Consider the following 12,471-nt stretch of genomic DNA (forward strand, 5'->3'; position numbering starts at 1 on the left):
TCCTCCGGGTGCTCCGGTTTCCTCCCACAGTCCAAAGATGTGCGGGTTAGGTGGATTGGCCACGCTAAATTGCCCGTAGTGTAAGGTTAATGGGGGGATTGTTGGGTTACGGGTATACGGGTTACGTGGGTTTAAGTAGGGTGATCATTGCTCGGCACAACATCGAGGGCCGAAGGGCCTGTTCTGTGCTGTACTGTTCTATGTTCTATGTTCTAGTTCTTAGTTAAACTAAAGGCAGCTGTCTGCTGTTGAGAACCTTGCCTTGATGGAACAGGTCTACAGTTGTCACGGTGATCGCATGGACTTAAAGGGGCTTAGTGTTTTGTTTTTCTTCTACATTGAATACCACAGTGTAGAACGAAAGAGAAAATGCTGGAAAATCTCAGTAAGTCTGGCAGCATCTGTAGGGAGAGAAAAGAGCTAACGTCTCGAGTCCGATGACTCTTTGTCAAAGCTCATCTGGACTCGAAACGTCCGCTCTTTTCTCTCCCTACCGATGCTGCCAGACCTGCTGAGATTTTCCAGCATTTCCTCTTTCGTTTCAGATTCCGGCCTCCGCAGTAATTTGCTTTTTTATCACATTGTAGAATTGTCTGTATGTGCAGTCCAGCAAATCCATCAATGTAATTGCTTTTTCAACTCCATGTAATGGACGGGACCAGACAAGACAATGTTAAACTCCCGTACTAAACCTTGTCCTTAAATTGGATTACTTGTGTTGACTTCCACCACCCACACAAATACACACTTTAACATGATAAGGCTTGCACGCTACTTTGAGAAACTATGGCACCAGATTGGCATGAGTCCCCTCTTTTTTTAAATGTTGACGTTTCTTTGGCTTTAACAAGCTTTCAAACAAAATTTGGTTTCTTTCTGAACATCTCTGAGGGCTGGGGGGTGAAGTTGGGGGAATTTGAGCCTTTTCTCCATTTCTATATAGGTTGATAGGCTGGTGGGGATGGCAAAACTAGACCTTTCAGTCCTGTAGTTGCTCGATTACTAGTTATGTTTTCAGTGTTTTATTCCTGGAGCACTGTCAATTATCCTCCTCAAAATCAGATGCTATATCTGATGCTAACGCTAATTGCTACTCTCTCCCATTTTGAGATTGAATAAAGTTAATCCTTTTTGTATCTCGCTAACGTTTCATCTGTGAATTTTAGAAATACTGTCGTGTGTTTTTGATTCATCAGATCTGCATAAATGTAATCCATTGGTATAAAATCTAATTACCTAATGGAAAACTGTAATAAACACAATTTTGTAATGTTTTTACTTTGTATTTAAAGCAACTTGTCTTGCATGTGGCCAGACTCCAGTTGATATTGCAGACATCTGAAATTATTTGCTATTGAAATATAAATTGTTGAACGCAACATTTTTGATATTTCTAGGTTTTTTTTGTAACTCTGCAGCTGTACACTAAAATTTGGGTTGCCTATTAAAAAAAAAATTAGATCTAGTGGGGCGTCCCAAGCATCATAAATTCTGGCACGATTGAATGGTCTCGTTGCGTCACTTGAGTCGGGAACGACAAGGCCATTCAATACCTCCGTACATTCCACTATCTATCTCTTGCTCTGTATGTGTGTGTTGTACCTCTGACCCTCTCATTGTGTGTGAATGTGTAGTACTGACATCTCACGGCATCAATGGCACTTTATAAATACAAGACCATAAGACATAGGAGCAGAATTAGGCCACTCGGCCCATCGAGTCTGCTCCACCATTCAGTCATGGCTGATATGTTTCTCATCCCCATTCTCCTGCCTTCTCCCCTGATCCCCTTGTTAATCAAGAACCTATCTATGTTTTAAAGACAGTCAGTGATTTGGCCTCCACAGCCTTCTGCGGCAAAGAGTTCCACAGATTCACCACCCTCTGGCTGAAGAAATTCCTCCTCATCTCAGTTTTAAAGGATCGTCCCTTTAGTCTAAGATTGTGCCCTCTGGTTCTAGTTTTTCCTACAAGTGGAAACATTCTCTCCATGTCCACTCTATCCAGGCCACACAGTATCAGTTTCAATTAGATCCCCCCTCATCCTTCTAAACTCCAACAAGTACAGACGCAGAATCCTCAACCATTCCTCATACGACAAGCTCTTCATTCCAGGGATCATTCTTGTGAATCTCCTCTGGACCTTTCCCAAGGCCAGCACATCCTTCCTTAGATACGGGGCCCAAAACTGCTCATAATATTCCAAATACTCCAATATAGTCCAAATGGGGTCTGACCAGAGCCTTATACAGCCTCAGAAGTACATCCCTGCTCTTGTATTCTAGCCCTCTTGACATGAAGGCCAGCATTGCATTTGCCTTCATAACTGCCGACTGAACCTGTACGTTAACCTTAAGAGAATAGTGAACAAGGACTCCCAAGTCCCTTTGTGCTTCTGATTTCTGGAGCATCTTCCCATTTAGAAAATAGCCCATGTCTCCATTTCTCCTTCCAAAGTGCATAACCTCACACTTTCCAACATTGTATTCCATCTGCCACTTCTTTGCCCATGCTCCTAGCCTGTCCAAGTCCTTCTTCCTCAATACTACCTGCCCCTCTACAGATCTTTGTATCATCTGCAAACTTAGCAACAGTGCCTTCAGTTCCTTCTTCCAGATCATTAATGTATATTGTGAAAAGTTGTGGTCCCAGCACAGACCCCTGAGGCACACCACTAGTCACCGGCTGCCATCCTGAAAAAGACCCCTTTATCCCCACTCTCTGCCAGTCAGCCAATCCTCTATCCATGCTAGGATCGTACCCAGAACACCATGGGCTCTTAACTTATTTCATAGAATTTCATAGAATTTACAGGGCAGAAGGAGGCCATTCGGCCCATCGAGTCTGCACCGGCTCTTGGAAAGAGCACCCTACCCAAACCCATACCGCCACCCTATCCCCATAACCCAGTAACCCCACCTAACACTAAGGGCAATTTGGACCCTAAGGGCAATTTAGCATGGCCAATCCACCTAACCTGCACATCTTTGGACTGTGGGAGGAAACCGGAGCACCCGGAGGAAACCCACGCAGACACGGGGAGGATGTGCAGACTCCGCACAGACAGTGACCCAAGCTGGAATCGAACCTGGGACCCTGGAGCTGTGAAGCCACAGTGCTATCCACAATGCTACCGTGCTTAACAGACTCCTATGCAGCACCTTGTCAAAGGCCTTCTGGAAATCTAAATAAATCATGTCCACTGGTTCTCTGTTGTCTAACTTCCTTGTTACTTCCTCAAAGAGCTCTAACAGATTTTTCAGACGTGACCTCCCCTTGACGAAGCCGTGCTGACTCAGTCCTATTTTACCACGCACTTCCACGTGCTTCGCGATCTCATCTTTAATAACGGACCGAAGTCAGGCTAACCGGCCTATAATTTCCCGTCTTCTGCCTCCCTCCCTTTTTTTTTTTTTTTTTAAATTTTGTGTACCCAATCATTTTTCCAATTAAGGGGCAATTTAGCCTGGCCGATCCACCTAGCTTGCACGTTTTTTTTTTGGGTTGTGGGGGCGAAACCCACGCAGACACGGGGAGAATGTGCAAACTCCACACGGACAGTGACCCAGAGCCGGGATCGAACCTGGGACCTCAGCGCCGTGAGGCGGTTGTGCTAACCACTAGGCCACCGTGCTGCCCTCTCCCTCCCTTCTTAAACAGTGCTGTGACATTAACCACAAGGTGCTGTTTTGTCTCCCGCTGGGTGTGGGCGTGTGCACTTCTATCTGTGAGTCTCCCCACCCTACGGCGCGATCTACCAGCCGCATTGCGCCCGAAAAGCGGGGGGGGGGTGGGCAGCTGGTAGATGACTGGAGAAACCTCTTCTACCCCGGGGCCTACCCCGCTCGCCATGCCTTGCGAGATCGCATTAAATGTCACAAACTGACACCCGCTCAGACCACGATCTGGCAAATCTGCGTATTGGAGCGAGACATCTAGGACGTGATTCTCCGAACCCCGCGCCGGGCGGGAGAATCGGCGCAACCGCCCCATGCCGCGCCGAAGCTGGTGCGCGATTCCCCGAGGTGTGGAGAATGGGCCCCATTTGGTGTTTGGTGCGGGCCGGGCCACCGATTCCCCAGCCCGGATGGGCCGAGCGGCTGCGCAGAAACGCCAGAGTCCCGCCGGCGCCGTTCACCCCTGGTCGCTGTCGGCGGGAACTCTGCGCGAAGGGTCAGGGGGAGGCCTGTGTGGAGGGGGTGGGGGGGGGAGAGAGGGTGGCTCCGTCCCCGGGGGGGCCTCCGATGGGGTCTGGCCCGCGATAGGGGCCGGCCTCTTCCCCCCCCCCCCCCCCCCCCCCGGGCCGACGTTGTTGCGCGGTCGGCCCCTGAGCCCCGACGCCATGTTGCATAGGGGCCAGCGCGCTGAAGAAGTCCCCCGCGCATGCGCGGGTTGGCGTGGCGGCCATTTGGTGCCGGGAAGGGAGGCTGGAGTGGCGTGAACTGCTCCAGCTCCGTGCTGGCTCCCTATGGGGGCCAGAATCGGTCGTCCCCGCGCCCGTTTCGCGCCGTCGTGAAACGTGACGGCGTTCACGACGGCGTGAACACAGTCTCCGTTTTGGAGAATCGCGCCCCTAGTCTCGCTCTTGCATGCACTCGCCTGAGCTGCCAAGGCCCTGGGATCTAACCCCTTTGCCTCGGAGATCTCAGGCGACTGCCATCCAGTGCTGGTCTCCAGAAACGGGAACCAGATGGAACAACACTTGGGAATCAGTGCGGTTTCAGTGGGGAGTTCACGGCTGAGGCCCCGAATTGCAACATAAGACCATGAGTCCATAAGACATAGGAGCAGAATTAGGCCACTCGGCCCATCGAGTCTGCTCCGCAATTCAATCACAGCTGATATTTTCTCATCCCCATTCTCCTGCCTCCTCCTCATAACCCCTGACCCCCTTATTAATCAAGAACCTGTCTATCTCCGTCTTAAAGGCACTCAGTGATTTGGCCTCCACAGCCTTCTGCGGCAAAGAGTTCCACAGATCCACAGAGTCCCGATAGGTAGCTCGGTGTTTGCCGGCTGCGAGCGCCTGGAAACCCGGCTAAACGCCCTCGTCATGGGCCTCCGTTCCAATTTGGTCAGATTGCTCCCTATGTTACCTCTGTCTACCTGTGTGTTTCCCTGTCCCTGTCGTTTGTCAGCATGTCTCTTCGTGTCTAATTTCTCAGATGGTGCTTGTTTCTCCTTTGCTTTAGGTCTCTGCCTGCATGTTGCTGCACACATAAATATATCTATCTCTGACGGAATGTCTCTGCCGTTGTTTAGGCCCTTCTCACGGCCTGTGTGTGCATGGGGTGTCTCTCCTGATCCACGATCAATTGCACGAAAGACTCAGATTGGTACAACTGTGGCTTTATTACAGTCAGATGCGTGGCCTCCTGCTGCAGCTGGCAAAATGGCTGATCAGAAGGAGGACACGCATATTTATACGGCTCCTTGTGGGCGGAGCTAGCCGGCAGGGGCTACCGGCGAACCTGTAATGCAGGTCCTACCTTACATCCCCTAATACAGGTGCACACAGTGGTTCACCACATTCACCCCCTGTTGAAACTGAGTCCGGCGGGGGTGGCATGGAACTATATACAGTTTTGCAAATAATTTACAGTGGGGAGGGGGAAAAAAAATGTCCATTTTGATAGTCCGGTGCCTGTCAGAGGTTGAGTCGATCCGGTGCTTTGATGGTTCGCTGGGAGCAACGTAACGGCGGCGGCGATGTCGGTGCTAGCGGTGCTGGTGTCGCTGACATCGGTGCTGGCGGTGTTGGCGCTCCGGGAGCGTGCCAAAATCTTCCTCGTCCTCTTGCGTGGGCAGGGGAAGGAGGGATGGACCTGTTGGGGCTAATGTTGGGAGCGCCGGGGGGGGGGGGATGGGGGAGGGTGGTGCGTGGGTGGGGGAGTGTGTTGGAGTGGAACGTGAGGGAGGCAGGTCCCTGAGGGAGACAGTATCTTGGCAGCCGTTGGGGAACTCCACGTAGGCATACTGGGGGTTGGCGTGGAGCAAGTGTACCCTGTCCACCAAGGGGTCCGCCTTGTGGAGTCGGACGTGCCTACGGAGCAGGACCGGTCCTGGAGCTGCGAGCCAAGTCGGGAGCGACACCCCGGATGTGGACTTCCTAGGGAAGGTAAAAACACGTTCATGGTGTGTTATTTGTGGCGGTGCACAGTAGTGACCATATGGAGTGTAGTGTATCCGGGAGGACCTGTTGCCAGCGAGCGGCTGGGAGGTTCCTGGACCATAGGGCCAGCTGGACAGCCCTCCATACCGTCCCGTTCTCCCTCTCTACCTGCCCGTTTCCCCGGGGGTTGTAGCTGGTCGTCCTGCTGGAGGCGATACCCCTGCTGAGCAGGAACTGACGCAGCTCATCACTCATGAATGAGGATCCCCTGTCACTGTGGATGTAGGCGGGTAATCCGAACAGAGCGAAGATTGTGGTGAGAGCCTTGATGACGTGACCGTGGCAGACGTCATATCGGGGCATGGGATGGCGAAGGGGAATCTGGAGTATTCATCGAACACACTGAGGATATATGTGTTGCGGTCGGAGGAGGGGAGGGGCCCTTTGAAATCCACGCTGAGGCGTCCAAAGGGGCGGGAGGCCTTCACCAGGCGCGCGCGGTCTGGCCGGTAGAAGTGCGGCTTGCACTCCGCACAGACCTGGCAATCTCTGGTGACTGTCCGTGCTTCCTCGACGGAGTAGGGCAGATTGCAAGCTTTGACACGGTGGTACAGTCGTGTGACCCCTGGGTGACAAAGGCTGTCATGCAGGGCCCGGAGTCGGTCTACTTGTGCGCTGGCACATGTACCTCGGGAGAGGGTGTCTGGGGGCTCGTTGAGTTTGCCGGGGCGATATAAAATCTCGTAATTATAGGTGGAGAGCTCGATTATCCACCGCAAGATTGTATCATTTTTGATCCTGCCCCGCTGCGTGTTGTTGAACATGAAGGCTACCGACCGTTGGTCAGTGAGGAGAGTGAATCTCCTGCCGGCCAGGTAATGCCTCCAATGCCGCACAGCTTCAACGGTAGCTTGGGCCTCTTTTTTGACGGTTGAGTCCCGAATTTCAGAGGCATGAAGGGTGTGGGAAAAGAATGCCACGGGTCTGCCTGCCTGGTTTAGAGTGGCAGTGAGGGCGACATCTGAAGCATCGCTTTCTACTTGGAAGGGCAGTGTCTCATCTACTGCGTGCATCCCGGCCTTGGCTATGTCTGAGCGAATACGGGCGAAGGCCTGTTGTGCCTCGGCCGTAAGGGGGAATTGGGTGGACTGTATGAGTGGGCAGGCCTTGTCCGCATAGTTTGGGACCCACTGGGCGTAGTAGGAAAAGAACCCCAGGCAGCGTTTGAGGGCCTTGGGGAAGTGGGGGAGGGGAAGCTCCATGAGGATGCGCATGCGGTCGGGATCGGGCCCCAGGAGCCCGTTTTGGACTACATAGCCGAGGATGGCTAAGCGGGTCGTGCGGAACACACACTTCTCCTTGTTGTAGGTGAGGTTGAGGAGAGTGGCGGTGCGGAGGAATTTAGTGAGGTTGAGGAGAGTGGCGGTGCGGAGGAATTTAGCGAGGTTGGCATCATGGTCCTGCTGATCATGGCCGCAGATGGTGACATTGTCTAGGTACGGAAACGTGGCCCGCAAACCGTACCGGTCGACCATTCGGTCCAACTCCCTTTGGAAGACCGAGACCCCGTTAGTGACGCCGAAGGGAACCCTAAGGATAGAGCCGACCGTCTGCCTCGAAGGCAGTGTATAGACGGTCCGATTTATGAATGGGGAGCTGGTGGTAGGCGGATTTCAGGTCAATAGTAGAGAAGACCCGGTACTGCGCAATCTGGTTGACCATCTCAGATATGCGTGGGTGAGGGTACGCATCGAGCTGCGTGTACTGATTGATGGTCTGGCTGTAGTCCACGACCATTCTGTGTTTCTTCCCCATTTTTACTACTACTACTTGAGCTCTCCAGGGGCTGTTGCTGGCCTCGATGATACCCTCCCGAAGCAGCCACTGGACTTCGGACCTGATGAAGTCAGGTGGCAACGGGCTTGCAATCCGCAGTTAGATTGGCAAAGAGGGAGGTGGGGTCAACCTTGAGGGTCGTGAGGCCGCAAACGGTGAGTGGAGGTAGGGGCCTGCCGAATTTGAGGGTGAGGCTCTGGAGATTGCACTGAAAATCCAAGCCCAGTAGTAGTGCGGTGCAACTGTATCAGGCTCATCCTTGCACAAGAGAAGGTCCCGTTTACCCTACGCAGTGCCTCACTCTATATTCTCCAATTGATCTTCATTCCCAACTCCGCTTCCCATTTCTCCTTGATCTTCACCACCCGCACATCCCCAATTCTTCCCTGCCCTTCCACATCCGGAAGCAGCAGTCACTCCAGCAGGGTGTATCCCGGCAATCTAGGGAACCCCTACCAGACCTTTCGTGCAAAGCCCCTAACCTGTAGATACCTGAACTCGCTACCTGTCGGCAGCTCTACCCTCCCCCATAGCTCCTCCAGACTGGCGAACCCTTCCTCCAAATACAGTCCCTCACCTTGACGAGCCCCACTTCCCTCCACCTCCTGTATACAATATCCATCCCCCCCCGGCTCAAACCCATGATTCTCGCACAGCGGCGTTAACACCGACATCCCTTCCCCCTAAAATGCCTCCTCAGCTGATTCCATATCTTCACCGTGGACTGCACCACTGGGCTCCCTGAATACCTACTCGGAGCCATTGGCAATGCTGCCGTCACCATAGCCCTCAAACTAGATCCCTTACAAGATTCCTCCTCCTTCCTAACCCACTCTACCCCTTCTCCTTCCAACCACCGCCGCGCCTTGCCGGCCTGTATCATATCCTGACAGCAATGCCCTTGTTTCAGAGCCCCAGCCAGGGGACACATCATGCCTGCATCCATTCTGTCCGAATTTTACACATTTCAATGAGATCGCCTCTCGCTCTTCTAAACTCCAGTGAATACAGACTTAGTCCAACCCAACCTCTCCTCATAAGACAATCCTGTAATTCCAGGAATCAGCCTGGTGAACTTTTTTGCTGCACTCCTTCTATGCCAACTATATCCTTTCTTGGGTAAAGAGACCAAAGCTGCACACGGTATACCAGGTGTGCTCTCACCAAGGCCCTGAATAACTGCAATAAGACATTCCTGCTCCTGCACTCAAAATCCTCTTGCAATATTTTTCAGATAATCGCCCAATTCCCTCTTGAATGTCTTGATTGAATCTACCTCCATCGTATTTCCAGGCAGTGCATTCCAGATGCTAACCACTTATGTTACCATTGCTTCCTTTGTCATCTACCGCAAATCTGCAAACTTAACTCTTGTATACAAGATCTGCTTTTATGTTTGAAAGGGGAATTCCATAGTTTTGTTTGGGGCTGATGGAATACAATATACAAGAATATTTATGTTGTGGTGGTATGTCTTGTGTAAGTAGATTTTGGGATAATGTACATAAAGTAACAGAAAGCAAATTTGCAACAAAAAAAAAGTAATAGTGCGGTGCAGAGGTTGGGGAGGACGTAGATGCGGAAACCGCTGAATTCTACGCCCTGGACAGTGAGATTGACAGTGCAGAACCCTCGGATCGGGACAGAGTGAGATCCAGAGGCCAGGGAGATCGTTGGTTGGCGGGGTGGACCGCGAGGGAGCAGCGCTTTACTGTGTCTGGTTGTATGAAGCTTTCGGGGTGAGCTGCGGGTGGTCGTCCGAGGTTTCAGATGGAGAGCGACGGAGACCCAGATCTGGCGTTCCAGCCCCGTGGGGGAGACAATATGGCTGCGTCCGGGGGTCCTGTAGGGAACAAAATGGCGGCGCCCATGGAGCGCCGTTGTGGGGGCCGGGCAAGATGGCGGCGCTCATGGGCCGCACGTGGACTGAGGGGGGGTGGCGGCGCCCACTGGCCGCACCTGGACCTGGGAGGAGAAGATGGCGGCGCCCATTGTGCGTTCGGCAGGGGGGAGGGGGCAATTGTGGGCGCGATAGCGGCAACTGCGTGAGTCTGACACACAGCTGCAAAGTGGCCCTTTTTACCGCAAGACTTGCAAGTGGTGGAGCGGGCCGGGCAGCGTTGGCGGGGGTGCTTCTGCTGACCGCAGAAGTAGCAGCGGGGACCCCCAGGGTGCGCGGTGAGCGGGGTAGGCCTGGACGTTATGAGATGCGACCGTCATGGAGAGCGCTAAGGTTTTTGTTTCCGTTAGGTCAAGTGTGGCCCCTTCCAGCAGTCAATGTCGGAATGGGTCCAACGCAATCCCTGTTACGAATGCGTCGTGCATGAGGAGATTGGAATGTTCAGTGGCCGGAACGGCCTGACAGTCAGAGTCCCGCACGAGTGGGATAAGAGCCCGGCAGAAGCCTTCGATAGACTCACCAGGGAGTTGAGCGCGAGTGGCGAGTACGTGCCTGGCGAAGAGCGTGTTTGCTATCTGTGCGTAGTTCTCTTTTAGGAGTTCCATCACTTCCGCGTAACTCGGGGCATCCTGGATCAACGGGAACACGTTGGAGCTCAACCTGGAGAATAAAACCTGAATCTTCTGAGCTTCCGTTGGCGTTGATGTAAGCCTCAAAACAAGCTAGCCAGTGATCAAAGTCCTTTCTGGCGTTGGGCGAGTGTGGATCCAGCTGCAGGCGATCTGGTTTGATTCTGATATCCATCTCTTAGTAAATCTGACTGTAATAAATTGGTGCACGATCAATTGCACAAAGACTCAGATTGGGTACAACTGTGGCTTTATTACAGTCAGATGCGTGGCCTCCTGCTGCAGCTGGCGAAATGGCTGATCAGAAGGAGGGCACGCATATTTACACGGCTCAGTGTGGGCGGAGCTAGTCAGCAGGGGCTACCGGCGAACCTGTAGTGCAGGTCCTACCTTACATCCCCTAATACAGGTGCACACAGTGGTTCACCACACTCACTGTGTCCCTCTGTTTGCATTTCTGTCTGAATATCTCCTGTTGTGTGTATCTCTGTGCGTCTCTGTGCGTGTGTAGCTTTCTCTCTCTGTGTCTGTATGTATCTCTCGCACTTGATGTCTTGTGTGTCTCTCTTGTGTGACTCTCTCTATGTTATGTGTATCTGCCTCCCTCTCTCTCTCTCTCTGTCTTTCTCTCTCTCTCTCTTGCTATCTCGCATTCCATCTCCCTGACTCTCCGTTCCAGCGATCAGCCTTGAAACCCTGTAGCTGTGATTATTCTTCAGAGCAAAGTCTTTGGCAGTGTTTTGAAGTGGTTTCTTGCGAGCTTTGTTTCACAGCTTTATTCAATTTGCATGCGTGCAAAGGTATAGAAATCACTTCCAGGAAACCCTGCCCCAGGAGCTGGGTGAGATAAAGTTATCGGTAAATGGAGCACCAGAAATCATCAGAAACCCCCCCCAAGGAATCCTGCGTTTTGTGTTCAGAGTGTGAGGAAACCAGTTTCAGCAGGTGTGAAGATCTTGACTCTCCTTGCAGGTTTACATCAGGACCCTGAGGGGAGTGGGGGGGGGGGCAATAATGCTGTCATTTCTGATCACAACCCATGGTTCTTATGATAAATTGACAGGACAAGAACATCTGAAGAGACATTGGAATGAGGCAAATCCCTTCATAAAAATGTAAACGTTCCTTGAATATAAGGAGGTTGTGCTTTCTTCATAATCTTTATTGTCACAAGTAGGCTTACTGAAAGCTTAATGAAGTTACTGTGAAAAGCCCCTAGTCGCCACATTCCAGCGCCTGTTCAGGTACACTGAGGGAGAATTCAGAATGTCCAATTCACCTGACAGCACGTCTTTCGGGACTTGTGGGAGGAAACCGGAGCTCCCGGAGGAAACCCACGCAGACACGGGAACGTGCAGACTCCGCACAGACAGTGACCCGAGCCGAGAATCAAACCTGGAACCCTGGCGCTGTGAAGCAACAGTGCCAACCACTGTGCCACCGTGCCGCCCCACTTGGAGTACACTGTGCCATCCTGGGCATTGGTAGAAAACCTCCACTGACTCAGTCTAGGCTGGACCGATTTGAAATGGAAATCGCTTTATTGTCACGAGTAGGCTTCAAATGAAGTTACTGTGAAAAGACCCTAGTTGCCACATTCTGCCGCCTGTTCGGGGAGGCTGGAACGAGAATTGAACCGTGCTGTTGGCCTGCCTTGGGTCTGCTTTAAAAGCCAGCGATTTAGCCCAGTGTGCTAAACCAGCCCCTTTGGATAGGGAAGAGTGATTACTGCTGTAGTTGTAGAGACAAAGGTACAATTGGCCGAGTCGTTTCCTTCCGTACCGTAAATTCTACGACCCTGGATCCCAGAGGTGAAAGGGCAATGTCGAATCCAGCGCCCTGGGGGTTAAAGCACGAGGAAAATCGTTTGAAAGAAGAAATGATTATATGACATATATTTGCAGCTTGATCGGCAGAGAATGGCTGAGGTTGATCTCCACCCATTGAGATAAAACTTGCTAATGCTAATCAATTCTGCATGTGAGAAACAGTGC

General features: G+C 52.1%; 1 protein-coding gene across 1 annotated transcript in view; it reads left to right on the plus strand.

Moving 5' to 3' along the window:
* LOC119957855 (mitogen-activated protein kinase kinase kinase kinase 5-like) overlaps positions 1-12,471 on the plus strand; it is a 180,459-nt gene that overhangs the window by 41,508 nt on the left and 126,480 nt on the right. The window lies entirely within an intron of this gene.

This window comes from Scyliorhinus canicula, chromosome 27, assembly GCF_902713615.1.
Source record: "Scyliorhinus canicula chromosome 27, sScyCan1.1, whole genome shotgun sequence".
NCBI lineage: Eukaryota > Metazoa > Chordata > Chondrichthyes > Carcharhiniformes > Scyliorhinidae > Scyliorhinus > Scyliorhinus canicula.